This window comes from Aquarana catesbeiana, linkage group LG09, assembly GCF_042186555.1.
Source record: "Aquarana catesbeiana isolate 2022-GZ linkage group LG09, ASM4218655v1, whole genome shotgun sequence".
Lineage (NCBI taxonomy): Eukaryota > Metazoa > Chordata > Amphibia > Anura > Ranidae > Aquarana > Aquarana catesbeiana.
Window position 1 is genome coordinate 184,030,923 of NC_133332.1, and position 16,537 is coordinate 184,047,459.

Here is a 16,537-nt window from a genome sequence, read left to right on the forward strand (position 1 = left end):
TGACTGACTTTGATTGAAAGCCACGGGAGCCAATGGCACCGCTGCTGTGTCTCAGCCATTTTGGAGGAGTGTCTCAGATGGCTTAGACATTCGTGGACATCGCTGGAGAGACATGGGGCTCAGGTAAGTAATTAGGGGGATGCTGGGGGTGGCTGCTACACACTGAAGGTTTTTTATCATAATGCATAGAATGCATTATGATAAGAAACCTTCTGACTTTACAACTCCTTTAAATCTCCTTAGGATGCCCCCGAGTTTTCCACCCTTGGATTACCTCCTTGTCTCAACTCTCAATAGTGGGAACAGACACAGAACACAATATCCAACAGAAAACTCCTCAGCTCAAAGCAAATTAAAAAAAAACTTTCATGGCGCGTTATCTTTTTTAAATTGAAACTTTATTAAAACATTAGAAAGATACGCACATAAATGATGCACTTCAGTGTTAGTGCACCACCATAAAATTGCATTTTAATTTACAGGTGCATCGCCCCTTTAAGGTTTAGACCTCAGCATCACCTCACAAGCCAGTCATCTGGCTAGTTCCCGGATAGCATGATTACATCACTAGGCTTCACCATGATGCATTTTGTCACTGCCCCACATAACTTCCTCGAGGTTTTCTTTTTTTAGGGCTTTTTTTCCCTTATTTTCAACTTGTGAGCCTACCAGTAATTAAGTTGTTTTTAAAAAGAACACACTTTCTTGCAGATGTAGCAATTACAGGGATGAGATAAATCATTTACCAATGAGAGGGGTGCTTACAATGATCAGCTTTTATTTATTTATGTACATTGTAAAACCTTTATCCCAAAAGAAAATAAACTGTTGCTGTAACTGCTCATAAAGTATTATCTGGAGTTTGGCTTCCATTTGTGAATGTACAATACATATGTAAAGTGCTGTACGTATGTACATTAATGGCGCTATAGAAGCACCTGTAATAAATAATAATAAATAAATAATCTGTTAGTGTATTTAAATCTGCTAGCACATGTAACACTCCCCTTCCCACAGACTGACAATGCTGCTGCTCAAAGCTGCTCCTTCACCCAGAGTGGGACACTCTAATACGTGCGATACTGGCAAGATCAACAGGTGAAAATGGAGAAAAAAGCCAAAATTAAAAAAAAATATGCCACAACATCCAATGATTGGCAAGCTGCAAAATATAACATTTTTATTTTTTGATTTAATACTGCTTATAAAAAGTTGGCTTTTGTTGCAAGGGGCATTATTTTTGGGCTTTTGTTTATTTTGGACACAAATAGGTTTTATTTTAAATTGACAGAGATCATAACTCTGCAATATGCCTACCCCTATAGCAAAACTATTTTCTCTAGTGTATTTAAGACAATTCTCCCTGATTAAAAATGCCCTGATTTTGGCCAATGAAAATCCTTTACTGCAAACTAAAAATTGAATGTGTCCAGTTTGGTAATGCAGAAACATATTTATTTTTTCAGCTAGATCAATGGTTGTACCACAGTAAAGTCCATATGTAACTATTATTAAACTATTATTATTATTATTATTAATATTATTATTAATATTATTATTATTATTATTATTATTATTATTATTATTATTATTATTATTATTATTATTATTATCATCATCATCTAAAGATGATTTTATAAAAAAACATTCATAACTTGAAATATACATATGCAAATAAGGTTAACAAGAGTTCATGAAATTACTTGATGAATAAATGACCTAATAAATAAAAACTAGGTGGGATATCTTGTCGGTTTGATGTTGGCCCAGTTATCTTTTAATCATGGGTTGTAGACATTTGAGCCTGTATAATTTGCAGGTACCTCTACTTGTTAATATTTTTAGGTACAAAATGATACATATTTGAATTATACTTTAAGGCAACAGCAACATTTTGATTAAGCAATTCCTGCTCTATCTCTCTCTTTATCTTGGGCTGACATTCACAATGCACTTGCATTTTCATGTTGGTTTCCAGTGTCTAAAATCAATTATTTTATATAATTTAAAATTCTATTGTTTTTCATAGTAGTCTCTACAGCCCGGGATGTAAAATACACTTTTCAGTGAAGCTCATTAATATGCAGCTGCATTTGATAATTTGAATGTTTGTAATTTCAATTTGTTATTACAGGTACAATACATTGTCCAGCTTCCTCATTCAATAAAAAAATAGTATTTATATCATTTTCCAAAGCAGATTTTTTTAGAATGCTTTAATTTGTAAAGGTAATTTATTTGTGCTTTCAGAATAATAGTAAGGGAAGAACACAAAACAATTGTAAGGCCTGTGAATGATGTTGAGTGTAGGAGTGCTCCCAGAAAGGTTAGCACTCCTACAGACTGAAAATGAAATGGGACTATGCAAGCAGTTTGAAAGGCAAGCCTTAACCCTCTCCCTGTTTGCTAAAACAGCTTATCCCAATACCCTCCTTTTTTTTACCTTAGTTTTACAAATTAAAAGATTGGGGTATCTATTTGAAAAGTTATGTTTTAAAGAGACATCCACAAAGATGAACAATTGTATGTTATATGTATGTTAATGTTTATTTAAAAAAGAATGTTTTATAATAGTTCTCTTAAAGAAGATCTTTTGCAAATATAAAAACCTCCAGTAAAAAAGTATGTGCTTATTTTAGATGGATCTATGACCCTTCTCTCTTTAGTAAAAACCCAAACATCACCTTCACTTCAGTTATAAAACTAAATGAGATTTACAGTGGGCGTGCCTACACGCTATGATAAAGTGAAAGAGGAGAGCAACATTTCCTGCAAACAAAAAGAGGTTGGTAACACCAAGAGTTCTGGAATTACATTTTTGGAAGGTATATGTGCCTACTGATGACCATTATCCTCACAAAGACCTCTAGATTAGTTGGAAAATATAATATGTATTCAACAAAATTATTGCTGGGCTGCAATTGCTCCAAACTTAACACTTTATATAAGACTAGAAATCATGTGTAAATTAAAAACACCAACATCATGTATATGAACATTTTTATAGCATTTAAGAAAATATTTTTAGTAGCTTAATGATATTTTAGCATGGTTTTAAACTCAGAGAGTTTTTAGACAGCAATTAATAATCACATAGAAATCAATATTATTTTGAGTGAAAATTAAATGTAAATATTACTTACGACAGTTTTCCTATTTAGCAAATGTTTTTCTCAACAGTTGCATTTGAGAACCTTTAAGGCTAAAGAGATAGCATTTTTTTTTTTTTAAATTAGGGAGATCTAAATCCTAAATGCAATAACCTTCAGCAACCAAGCAAAATCCATGATATGCTGATCTGACATCTACAGAGTGAAATTTAAATGGGTATTCTTAAGAAAACAACACTCTTTACACTGACTAAAGCTATATGTATGTACATTACAGCTTCCTTTACTTATAGAAGCAACAATAGCAAGTATTGACTTTCTTAGTTTTAATTTGTTTGAAACAATTTGACTGACCTCTAAATAAGAAGAAAAAAATGATTTGTAGATCCTGAAGTATTAAACATGATGGTTGCTGAAATAATCTGATTTGAATGAAGGTTTGATATAAAGGTTTATACTCCATTTCACTTTTGATTTAGCCATGTATATTACTATATAGGTACTTGTATATACCTATGCTTGACATTATTGGAACATCACTTTACAGAACACACACCATCATTTTTGATAAAACATTTCTGGAATATAGACCTCAATCTCATCCACGCCTTCACCATCACTAAGAGTTTATTCCTTTTCCTATTGACGAATGCCAAAAAGGCTTTTGATTGGTTAACCTAGCAATTCCTATTTGCCATGCTGAAACACATAGACCTAGGCCACAACATTCTTAAATGGATCCACACAATTTACCCCCTCTTCAGTGGTTAAAGTGAACAGAATCTTGTTGGACTCATTCCCTACCACTAAGGATTAGGCAGGGGTGCCCCCTACCCCACTCCTAGTCATCCTGTCTTTAGAGCCCCTCTTAGCTAGAATCAGAGTGAATCTAGATATTTGTGCACATCGGTGGGGGACAAACAACTCAAGATCTCTGCTTACCCAAACAATCTTCTCTTTTCCATGAGCCCCACTCAATTCTGTGCCCTTCAATCAAACTTTAAGTTCCACTGGGTATTTAAAGCTCTGAAATTCCTTGGCACCCACATTTCAGCAGATTTAAAAATGCTTTTGAGCTAAAACTTCCCTCTCCTTCTCCATAAGACCCTGTCAACTTCTGCAAAAATGGAACAATGGCCCCTTTTCCTGGTTTGGCCACTGTAATATTCTAAAAATGATGATGCTTCAGAAATTCCTTTACCTACTCATGACTCTTCCTATTCATATACCCCCTTTTTTCTTAAATCAAAGAATTCTCTCTTTTCCAAATTTAGGTGGGCCCAGAAACACTCCAGCCTTAAAACAAGCATGCTGTCCCTCCCTAAAAAAAACTGAGGTTTGACATATCCAGATATCCATAAATACCAAGCTGCAGCATACCTTACAAGACTAGTGGACTGACACAAACACGGTGCATTGAAAGAGTGGGTAACTTTGGAACAATTTGTGTCTACTCTTCTCTTATGCCACCTCTCATGGTGCTTTTCTCATATTCCAACATCTTTGAAATCCCTCCCTTTAATCATCCCCACGATCTTTAGCTCAGCAAGGGCTTTCCAGAAATATAGACTATCCTTGGCCTAATCCCCTCTTTACCCAATTATAGGCAACCCTGTGTTCCCCCAGGTACAGGCCCAGGTCCATTCAGAGAACTTTTAGAATAGAATAATTTTCAGGCCTCCTACTTTCTCTCCAATGCTCAATGGCCCTCCTTTGACACCCTCTCTAATGTACATGGCCTTTTCTGACTGGACTTCTGGAGCACCTCTCAGCTTCACCAAAATTAATCTTTGTGTGAATCACAGGACCCTCTCCGACACTCCCTATCCATCATTTATTCTCTCATCTCTCAAACAGGAGAGGACTATTGCCCCTCTTTTTTAATCAAATTGGATGAGGATCTCAACCTCACACTTTCTCAGCAAAGAGATAGGATCCTACACCTTGTTCAGAAATCTTCAATTTGCATGCAAACTCAGGAAGCCAACCTACAGATCCCCACAGAACTCCACGGACAGTTCCCCAGTACCACAGATCTGTTTTAGAGATGTAAAAAAGAAGCAGATCCTGCACATATTCAGGACCTGCCCACTACTACAGCCTTTTTGGAATGAGGTCAGACTGATAACCCAGAGGTTTACAGACTTTAGTGTTCCTGATTGCCTGGCATTTTTCCTCCACTCCTCCATTCCTCAATCCAATTCAAAACAAGAAATACTTCACCACCTTTTTAACCCTCCCTCTAATGCTCTCTGGTTCTGCAAAATAGAGAACATAAACTGCATGGAGCACCTGATACTCTTGGCCCAAAACAAACATGACACTTACAAAACTAGTTGATTCCATTGGAATTACTGCATTTTCTCTGAAATGGTAAGGCCCGACTGGCTGGAGATTCCGTCACCCCAGCTGAGTACTCCTCATCCAACCAGTCTGAAGTCCCCTGAAGGTGAGGTGGTCACTTTGTCCATTTTCCCTTCCCTGCCATCTATCCTTCAATCCACATCCTCCCTCCAACCCCTCTCCTTTCCCCTGCCCCCCCATTTTTCTTATTCCCCCACTCCCCGCTGCTGTTGTATGTTTTTTTTTATAACAGTAAAAAACAAATACTCAAGGTTTGTACGATGTTGGCTTTACTTTCGGTAATTTAGTTTTATTCTACCAAATCTTTTTTATATTTTTTAAAAATATTTTTATTTACATAATAATGTGGATCTCTGCCTCTAAACATATATTGTGCTTTATATTTAAAGATTTTACCTTCTCCACTTGTGTGTACATGCTCTTGTGTGCTTATAAATGGAGAATTTAAAAAAATAAATGTTTTAGAAACAGGAAATTATTATAAAACTTCTGGAAATGTTGAAATTTAAGCATAAATTGTAAAATACTGTAAAGGCAGATACAACTTTTGTAATTTAAGTACATTCTCATAACACCTTCATCTTAAAAGGCATGGTGAGATCACAGGGTCTCTGTAAGTATTTAGAGTAGTGACTTATCCTCCCCTACCTACAGTGCCTTGAAAAAGCATTCAAACCCCTTGAAATGTTCCACATTTTGTCATGTTACAACCAAAAACAAATGCATTTTATTGGGATTTTATGTGATAGACCAACACAAAGTAGCACATATTTGTTAAGTGGAAGGAAAATGATTAAATTTTTTTTTTTTACAAATAAATATCTGAAAAGTGTGGCATGCGTTTATATTCAGCCCCCTTTACTCTGATACCCTTAACTAAAATCTAGTGGAACCAATTGCCTTCAGAGTTACCTAATTAGTAAATAGAGTACACCTGTGTGTAATTTCATGTCAGTATAAATACAGCTGTTCTGTGAAGCCCTCAAAGGTTTGTTAGAGAAACGTGAACAAACAGCATCATGAAGGCCAAGAAACACACCAGACAGGTCAGGGATAAAGTTGTGTAGAAGTTTAAATCAGAGTTAGGTTATAAAAAATATCCCAAGCTTTGAACATCTCATGGAGCAAAGCTAAATCCATCACCTGAAAATGGAAAGAGTATAGCACAACAGCAAGACATGACCATCCACCTAAACTGACAGGCTAGGCAAGGAGAGCATTAATCAGAGAAGAAGCCAAAAGGCCCATGGTAACTCTGGAAGAGATGCAGAGATCGACAGCTCAGGTGGGGGAATCTGTCCACAGGATAACTATTAGTCATGCACGCCACAAATCTGGCCTTTATAGAAGAGTGGCAAGAAGAAAGCCATTTCTGAAAGAAAGTCATAAGAAGTCCCGTTTGCCGTTTCTAAAAAGCCATGTGGGGACACAGTCAATGTAGAAGAAGCTGCTCTGGTCAGATAAGACCAAAATTTAACCTTTTAGCCTAAAAGCAAAACGCTATGTGTGGTAAAAAACTAACACTGCACATCACCCTGAATACACCATCTCCACTGTGAAACATGGTGGTGGAAGCATCATGTTGTGGGGATGCTTTCCTTCAGCAGAGACAGGGAAACTGGTCAGAGTAGATGGGAGGAGTCTGCAAAAGACTTGAGACTGGGGCGGAGGTTCACCATCCAGCAGGACAACGACCCTAAACATACAGCCAGAGCTACAATGGAATGGTTTAGATGAAAGCATAATTATGTATTAGAATGGCCCAGTCAAAGTCCAGACCTAAATCCAATTGAGAATCTGTGTCAAGTCCTGGAAAGTGCTGTTCACAGATGATCTCCATCCAATTTGACAGAGCTTGAGCTATTTTGCAGGGAAGAATGGGCAAACATTTCACTCTCTGGATGTGCAAAGCTGATGGAGACATGCCCAAAAAGACTTGCAGCTGTAATTGCAGCAAAAGATGGTTCTACAAAGTATTGACTTAGGGGGCCTGAATACAAATGCACACCACACCTTCAGATATTAAATTGTAAAAAATTTGGAAAACCATTTATCATTTTCCTTCCACTTCACAATTATGTGCCACTTTGTGTTGGTCTATCACATAAAATACATGTACATTTTTAGTTGTGACATGACAAAATGTGGAAACTTTCAAGAGGTATGAATATTTTTCAAGGCACTGTACTTGGTCTATTCAGATGGGACTATACAGACATTTAGCAGACTATTTTAGAAATAATCTAAAGGTAAACTTCTGCTATACTTTTTCTTTAGATGACCCCTAATAATCTTTTATAGAGCACCCTGTAGTAAACATAAAACAACAATTTAAAAACCAATAAAAACTATAAAATAAAACTGCGCCCATAACATTATGGTTTCTTGTAATGTAGAATTTGATCAAGCCATATCTAGAAAATCTCCCATCTAGTAAAGAATGCTTGAAATGCAGTAGGTTTTTTCTCACAAAAAAAGTACAATATTTTTACTGAGCCTAAGAGTGAATCATCAAATCATGCAATACAATTTTAATAGTTTCATCTTCAGGTGCTATTCTACCACAGAGCTAATAGTAGACTCTACAGAGGCAGAGATTTATATATCAGAAACAAATATGGATGATTCTCCCTTGCTAATTTCTGAGCAGTAGATATAAGATTGAGAATGTAACTGACCTGTCCCAGATCCTCAGAAAAATATAACATGGCAGCACGGGACTAAATTAAATAAATTCTGAAACCACTAGGATAAAATTTGGACTTATTGTGGAATGAAGAGTGGTGCCACACTTCGGGAAATAGGGCTATATTGTTACATAAGCCATTAAATGCTGTGTCACAGTTGTGATAAATTATTACCACAATGCCATTATGATACAGTGGTACCAGAATGGCACAGGTCAGACACAGCTAACTCCAACCATGAGTGTATTTTCAAACAACAAAAAACACCCATTAACATTTAAATGGGATTAGATTCACATTTCCAGAACTATGGTAAAACTATTAACATGTCTCCTACAGAAATATTTTCTTTGTTTCTGAGCCATGCTGAGCTTTCAGAACAAAAAGTGTTAAAACGTGTTTTTATTGTCAGGTAACATTTCCTAGCCAAGATCAAGGACTGTAGCTGTGGATGGGGCCACTTCTGTTTCAAAAGCAGTTATGGCCATGACAAATAGTATTCCTTTGATTTACTATCCAATTCGTGTGAAAAATAGGCCTTCCCTGATGATATATTAGACTTACTTGCAGGTTACTGTAGTCGCAGTATGCAGTAGTGGAACACTACCTAATATATAAAGTTTAAATATCATTTTAATTGCAACAAGCTGTGTATTTTTATGTACTCTGAAATATGTATCTTTTTTTTACTCTGATAATTAATGTGACATTATTATTAACATTAGATAATTTAAATACATACAGTTTTGAACAGAGATTTCCCATCCTTCAGTATGAGCTGTTCTTTGAAAGAGAAGCATTCATTTTATTAGAAAGTTGAAAGCAAAGTACAGTGTTTATATATCTGCAACAGTAACAAGAATGAACACTGATTTCCCTTGGTAAAGCTAGAACCTGCAATGCACTGAAAAAGCTCTGTTGTCCAACCAGAGAATATAAATGCAGTGCTGTATATTTCCTTATCTGCAGCAGTAATTCCTGTAAACTGGCAATTAAACTTTATGTTACCCGCCTGGAATAAACTGTCCCTATGCCCAATGCTGTCTATTTAACAATTGTGCTCAATGAAGACTGAAAAAAATCTCAATTAAGGTCCAAGAAATGTTATACTGCAATAATGTGCTTGTATTTGAATGAAAACATAATTTGTTTGAACAGCAGAAGAAATATTACAATACTGATGTAAAGGGGTTGATTTACTAAAGAAGGTGAAGGTTCTCTTGCGTCTATGAGACTCTCGTCATTTCAATCATCCGATTGGGTACAAGCTTAATTCATATTTTTTTAAATTCATTAATTAATTTAGTAAACATGCTCAAATAATTAGACAATATAAATCAAGCTTTCTGTTACCTTTCATGCTGCATTGCTTTTCTGGGGATAATAGCAGGTGTATTTATCAACCAAAGAATACATGGGGTACAAAGTAAACAATTTAGGTGAGATTTTAATTTATGGCAAAGATGAAAACAAGATGTAGTGAGATTGTGTGGATACAAAGTTGTAACCAGTTTCTGGGCTGGTTGTGGGCATTTCAAAAAAGGACCCAAACCACTTTAGTGTCTCTTTGTTAGGATAGGTTGTAGTCATGGATGTTATCGAATGGCGGTAGATTTATAATCTGAACTTTTGTCTCTGCATCACCACACAGCATACTGTTTGAATCGCCATAACTATGTGAAAGAAAATGCTCATTTATAACTGTGCAGGTGCACATATGGAATTTTCAGCTCTCACAAAGTAAATTACAAGATAAAACTCAACAGAAATGGCAACCACTTAAATTTATAACTATCTTTTAGAGTAAGGCTTACATGGAAGAGTTTTACATACCTAATGGTAGTATACCTACCAGCTAGTCAGCAAAAAACATATATATACTGTATAACAATTTACCATAAAAACTGATGTTTTAGCAACACAACATAAAATTAAAAAATACATTTTCGTTTTCTTTCTTCATTTTCCAAAACCTTTTGGCAACAATTGAACTCTGCAAAATACTCACCGTGCCTCTTAGAAAATACCTTGGAGTGTTCAATTTCCAAAAAGGGGTCATTTGGGGGTGTTTTGTACTATCCTGGCATTTCAGGGCCTCCAAAACTATAATAGGTAGTAAGTAAGTGAATTGAGGAAATAACTCCCTTTGAAAGCCTGAAAGCGGTCACTAGGTTTTAAGCTTTTGTACGTGGCAAAAGCAGAGAAAAACTCTCTCAAATTTGGTATCCCCATACTCTGGAGAAGTAGCAGGATGTTTTTTGGGGTATAATTGCACATATACCCATGGCATGTGTAAGAACTCTATCATTAAAGTGACAACTTTGTGTAAAAGGAAAAAATGGTGTAGTTTTCAAAAAACGTGTGGCAAAAAAAATGGAATCTTCCATGGTCTCAACATGCCTCTCAGAAGGGGTGTTTGAACTGTCCTAGCATTTACCCAACATTAGAAGCTTCTGCCACACACTACACACTCTTCTAATCCCTTCTTGAAGACCAATTCTTTTCTGACACTTTTGATTTACATGTAAAAATCAGTAATTTTTGCTAGAAGATTACTTTGAACCCCAAAAAATCATATTTTTTTTAAAGGTCCTAAAGAATAAAATGGTAAAATATAAAAAAATGATGTTACACCGAGTAAATAGATACCAAACATGACACACTTTAAAATTGGGTGCGCCTGTGCAACGGCAACAGATTACGTACATTTTTAATATCCATAGGCGACACTTTAACCACTTTCGGGCCGCCGCATGCGATATACTTCCTAACTTTGACGGGGGATATCATTGTTATGGCAGCAGCTAGCTGCCATAACCCCAGTATTCTCATGTTCGGCCGGCGGTCCGGTTTTAGATAAAAGTGGTCTCTGTGGTGGATTCGCCGCAAGATCACTTTTATCAGCGGCGGGAGAGGGGCCCCTCCTCCACTTACCGGATCCGCCGGCAACGGCAATCAGATCTTCACCCTGGCTGGGCATGGAGACAAGTGAGGGGAAGATGGCCCCTACCCATCTCCATAACAATGCAGGGTGGAAGCGACGTCAAAACGTCACTTCTGCCCACAGCTCTTAAAGGGCCATTTTTAAAAAAAAGTGTTTTAAATGCCATTTTTTTTTTTATTGCATTTAAGTGTAAATATGAGATCTGAGGTCTTTTTGACCCCAAATCTCATTTTTAAGAGGTCCTGTCATGCTTTTTTTCTATTACAAAGGATGTTTACATTCCCTGTAATAGGAATAAAAGTGACACCATTTTTTTTTTAAATAGTGTAAAAATAAAAAATAAAAGGTAAAATAAATAAGAAAAAAAATAAAATTTTTAAATGCGTTCCGTCCTGCTGAGCTCGCGTGCAGAAGTGAACGCATACGTAAGTAGCGCCCACATATGAAAACGGTGTTCAAACCACACATGTGAGGTATCGTCACGATCGGTAGAGCGAGAGCAATAATTCCAGCCCTAGACCTCCTCTGTAACTTAAAACATGCAACCTGTAGAATTTTTTAAAAGTCGCCTATGGAGATTTTTAAGGGTAAAAGTTTGTCACCATTCCACGAGCGGGTGCAATTTTGAAGCGTCATGTTGGGTATCAATTTACTCGGTGTTACATTATCTTTCACAATATAAAAAAAATTAGGCTAACTTTACTGTTGTCTTATTTTTTAATTCACAAAAAGTGTATTTTTTCCAAAAAAAGTGCGCTTGTAAGACCGCTGCGCAAATACGTGTGACAGAAAATATTGCAACGACTGCCATTTTATTCTCTAGGGTGTTAGAAAAAAAATGTATAATGTTTGGGGGTTCTAAGTAATTTTCTAGCAAAAAAAACTGTTTTTAACTTGTAAACAACTCATCTCAAAAAGAGGCTTGGTCCTTAAGTGGTTAAAAGCCTTTACAGGTTACCACCTGCAATAGGCAGGGACAAGTACTCTTTTCTGAGAAATCTGGGGTCTATTAAACTCTAGATTTCTCCTCTTCCCTTAAAGCAACTGATCACACCAAGGTCAATGTGATCACATGAATTCCCAATTTAAAAATGACACTGTATATATATATATGGCAAGACCGAAGTGATGAAATGTTCCTAGCTTCTGGTTTCTTAGACTATAGAGATGATTGGAGTAATTCCGGTCTCTAATCAGCTTTATGGTCAGCCTGCAGAATTGCTGGCTGCATTCTTGGGTTCCCCGGTGGGACAAGAGAGCCTGAGAAAGCCATAGAAGGTGGCAAGAGGAGGGGATGTCCCCTCCCGCTGCTTGTAAATGCAATCCAGCAACTATATAGCCACTAAGATTGCTTTTACAAGAAAGCTGACTGCTGGCTTAAAAAAAAAACAGTACTAGGATATTGTTTGCACAAAGTCCAGCGATGTACAGGTACGTCGCTGGTCCTTGTTGGGCATATATATATTGTTCTTTTTTTCCATGCAACTTGTGGGTATGCCCACCATTAGGATATACAGCCCTGAATCCACCCATTTTTAATGTTGGGTATACATGTAATGTTCCTTTTTTTCATTCAGCCCATGGGCTGAATGTTAAATTTGCTGTTTCCACCTGAATTCCGGGTTGGGTAATGGATGGGGGAACTACGGGTGCTGCTGAATCTGTGAGCTGCCAATTAGGATTGGTAAGCACGTCTGGAAGGACACTATGGGCTCTATGGGCCTGTGTTCAAATTCTTGGTGGATACAGGATGCTGCTAGTCCTAACCACTGCACCATCTTGGACTGCACTTATGGGATTTGCCACATCGCCAAGTGATACTGCAGGGGTGTAAAATGCCAGGATGTACTAGGTCACTGGTGCCTGCCAAATCACCAAAAGGTAATGACAGTACTTAGACCATGCTGCATATGAGACAAGTAATGCGTTCCTAGCACTTTAGCTACATGGGGTTGGGTTTGATCCTGTGCCTGTGTTTGCTAACACAGGCACAGGACTACTTCTAGTAGTAGTAGTAGCAGTAGTGAACAAGGCCCGCAAGGCTGAAATGCATTTACATATGCTATCTGTGTATTTTATGGAGAATTAATACATTTTGAAAACTTTAAAGAGCATGCAAGGAGTTGCGGACCATCTTTTCTCATGATTGCTACTGCAGCTGTGCGACTGCCTTTCCGCATCCAGGTAGCTCTAAATAATCTTCTGATCACATTGGGTAGTATCACCCTACTTCTGCTCTAAATTACAGGACTACTTCTCCATTTGCTGCAGGAGATCAGGAGGGTCCCGTTGCGCGATACGAACCCAGAAGTATTAAGCGACGTACAGATGTGTCGCTTTGCCCAAAGCCGCGATTCAGCTATTTTAATATCAACATTTTCACTCAAATAAAAAAACAATTACTTTAAACCAGCCTTTTTCAACCAGGGTGCCCAGGTTCCCTGCTTCAGGTGTGCCTTGGCAAAATGCCTAAAAATTGCCCAAAAATTGTACACAAGCCAGCAGGTGGATCACGCCTACCTCTTAATTACACAAAGCCCCAAGTTTTCATTGTACACCAGTACAACATTCTGGCCACAGGCTTCCTAACAACCAATGATGTCATGAGGATGTCGGGTGCCTGCACATCATCCTTGTTCCTTCCCCTGCCCATCTACATCAGCACTGGGGGTCACTAGGGATGAGCTCGATGTTCTGGTCAAACATAAGTTCGACTCGAACATCGGGTGTTCGCCCGTTCGCCGAACAGCGAACATTATGGGTTGAACATATATATATCTATATATATATATATCTATATATATAGATATATATATATATCTATATATATATATATATACAGTCTCGTATATATACAGTATCTCACAAAAGTGAGTACACCCCTCACATTTTATTTTATCTTTTCATGTGACAGCACTGAAGAAATGACACTTTGCTACAATGTAAAGTAGTGAGTGTACAACTTGTATAACAGTGTAAATTTGCTGTCCCCTCAAAATAACTCAACACACAGCCATTAATGTCTAAACCGTTGGCAACAAAAGTGAGTACATCCCAAGTGAAAATGTCCAAATTGGGCCCATTTAGTCATTTTCCCTCTCTGGTATCATGTGACTTGTTAGTGTTACAAAGTCTCAGGTCTGAATGGGGAGCAGGTGTGGTAAATTTGGTGTTATCACTATCAATCTCTCATACTTGTCATTGGAAGTTCAACATTGCACCTCATGGCAAATAACTCTCTGAGGATCTGAAAAAAAGAATTGTTGCTCTACATAAAGATTGCCTAGGCTATAAGATTGCCAAGACCCTGAAACTGAGCTGCAGCATGGTGGCCAAGGCCCAAGCAATTTAACAGGACAGGTTCTACTCAGGACAGGCCTCGACATGGTCGACCAAAGGAGTTGAGTGCACGTGCTCAGCGTCATATTCAGAGGTTGTCTTTGGGAATTAGACGTATGAGTGCTGCAAGTATTGTTGCAGAGTGATAAAAATAAGTGTAACCTCGCGCCAAAAAAATTGGATATGTGTGACTAAATAAATTGTGAGCTGCAAACCTCCGAACTAGATAGGATTTCTAGTGCAAGTGGAAGAGTATATGTGGTGGGGAGCGCTGAAACTATATATACAGTGGGCTAAATAACATCTAGATATTTATGCTCAAACAGACTGAATGTGAACACTGCAGTGTACCATACACAAAAAAATATAAAATAAAAATATATGTATCAAACTTGCATATTACAAGAGAATGACTACCATCCAATCTCTGCATAAATAGCATAATATTATCTTTGTGAAAAACAATAAAAACATTCTAATGCTGAAAAAATACTAAAATAAAGTCCACATTAAAAAATGGTGCACATCAATATGCATTAATCTTCCGCTGTATCAGAATAACACAAGATGAATATAGTGAATATAGGTGAATCTTCCTCTGTGTGAATAAACGACCTTCACCAGCTGCATAACACACCCTATGTGCTCTGTAAGTGGATGTCCGCTTACCAGAAGATGTTGACCTTTTTAATTAAAAAGAGGTCAATTACAGCTTTTAGCAAGAAATGGCTTGCTACCATGATGTGGATAAGCCTTGTGGGTAAACTCTTCCTCTCCCCCAGTAGAACGTCAGGTAATATATAGAAGGATAAAAGAAAGTCCAAAATAGTGTAATCCCATTTATTAAAATGATTAAAAACACAAAAGCCAAATGGCTGCTTACATTAGGAAGTGCCCTCGCCCGGCACTGAAAGCTCCGCTCTGTGTGTGGAAACTGGCGTGCGCTTCACCATCAGCTGCCGAAAACCACAGGGGCTGGAAAGGGATGAAGATTGTGTAACCAGGCATGCCTTGTTATTTAGCCCACTGTATACATTGTTGCAGAGGTTGTAGGGGTTGGGGGGTCAGCCTGTCAGTGCTCAGACCATACGCCGCACACTGCATCAAATTGGTCTGCATTGCTGTTGTCCCAGAAGGAAGCCTCTTCTAAAGATGATGCACAAGAAAGCCCGCAAACAGTTTGCTGAAGACAAGCAGACTTAGGACATGGATTACCGGAACCATGTCCTGTGGTCTGATGAGACCAAGATAAATGTATTTGGTTCAAATGATGTCAAGTGTGTGTGGCGGCAACCAGGTGAGGAGTTCAAAGACAAGTGTGTCTAGCCTACAGTCACACATGGTGGTGGGAGTGTCATGGTCTGGGGATTCCATGAGTGCTGCCAGCACTGGGGAGATACAGTTCATTGAGGGAACCATGAATGCCAACATGTACTGAGACATACTGAAGCCGAGCATAATCCCTTCCCTTCAGAGACTGGGCCTCAGGGCAGTATTCTAACAAGATAACCCCAAACACACCTCAAAACAGCCACTGCCTTGCTAAAGAAGCTGAGGGTAAAGGTGATGGACTGGCCAAGCATGTCTACAGACCTAAACCCTATTAAGCATCTGTGGGGCTTCCTCAAATGGAAGGTGGAGGAGCGCAAGGTCTCTAACATCCACCAGCTCTGTGATGTTGTCATGGAGGAGTGGAAAAGGACTCCAGTGGCAACCTGTGAAGTTCTGGTGAACTCCATGCCCAAGATGGTTAAGGCAGTGCTGGAAAATAATGGTGGCCGAACAAAATATTGACACTTTGGACCAATTTGGACATTTTCACTTAGGGGTGTACGCACTTCTGTTGCCAGTGGTTTAGACATTAATGGCTGTGTGTTGAGTTATTTTGAGGGGACAGTAAATTTACACACTGTTATACAAGCTGAACACTCACTACTTTAGATTATAGCAAAGTGTCATTTCTTCAGTGTTGTCACATGAAAAGATAGAATAAATATTTACAAAAATGTGAGGGGTGTACTCACTTTTGTGAGATACTGTATATATATATATATACTCTGCATCCAGTGTAACCTATATCTACAATGCATTCA